The sequence below is a fragment of the Hemicordylus capensis genome, chromosome 2 (genome assembly GCF_027244095.1).
Source record: "Hemicordylus capensis ecotype Gifberg chromosome 2, rHemCap1.1.pri, whole genome shotgun sequence".
Classification (NCBI taxonomy): domain Eukaryota; kingdom Metazoa; phylum Chordata; class Lepidosauria; order Squamata; family Cordylidae; genus Hemicordylus; species Hemicordylus capensis.
This window is the reverse complement of record NC_069658.1, coordinates 362755508-362756314: the sequence shown is the minus strand read 5'-3', so window position 1 is coordinate 362756314 and position 807 is coordinate 362755508.

Genomic DNA, 807 nt, shown 5'->3' with positions numbered 1-807 from the left:
CCCACAAAGAAACTGTAGATTGGCAAGTGCAGAACATTCTCCTAGAGATCCCTAGCCCATCTCTCAGTACACCTGAAAGACTTACACCAGCTTGAGACTGGGGTAAAGAGATCCTTATTCATCATTGCACTCTGTTTGATAAATTCTAGCAGATTTGGAGTCCACCATTTTTGGCTTAGCAAAATAGATACTGTACTCATTTGTAGTCTTTACCTTATTAGCCAGCTATAATTTGTGGTCACAGCTGGTTCCTCCCCTCCCTCAAGACCTATGCTCCAAAGTTGAGCAGGATATGATATCCCTCCTCCTCTTACCTCAGTTAGGAGGGGACTAAGCTTGTGCTAAGCTTTAGGGCTTGCTTCAAAGCTCAATATGATGTGCCCCCCCCCATCTTTTCTAGAGCAGAGGGTAGAAATGGGAGCTTGCTGTCCAACAAAATCCTCTCTTGAGTTGGGGAAGGTCTCCCCTGCCCGACTTCATGTCATTATGAGCAGGAGCACTTGCCCCTGGCAAGCTGGTGAGTGGATCTGTGGAAGCCAGTCAGTAGGATGTATGTTCTCCACTGAAATGAATGTAAACTTCAAGTAACAGTATGTGGTGTATCCTATCCATATTCAGCCAAAGCCAAGCACTTTTAACTTCTATTGATTTCAAAGGGCAGAATTTAAGCAGGTACTGATCTCTTGGTTGAAATAAAGGGGATTTAAAAGTGCTTGCTTGGGTTGGATTGTGTTAATTTTTAAGCAAAAGCTTTGTGTCATCAATAAGGGCAATGTTATGTTGGTTAGATATTGAGCTCCTTAAGTG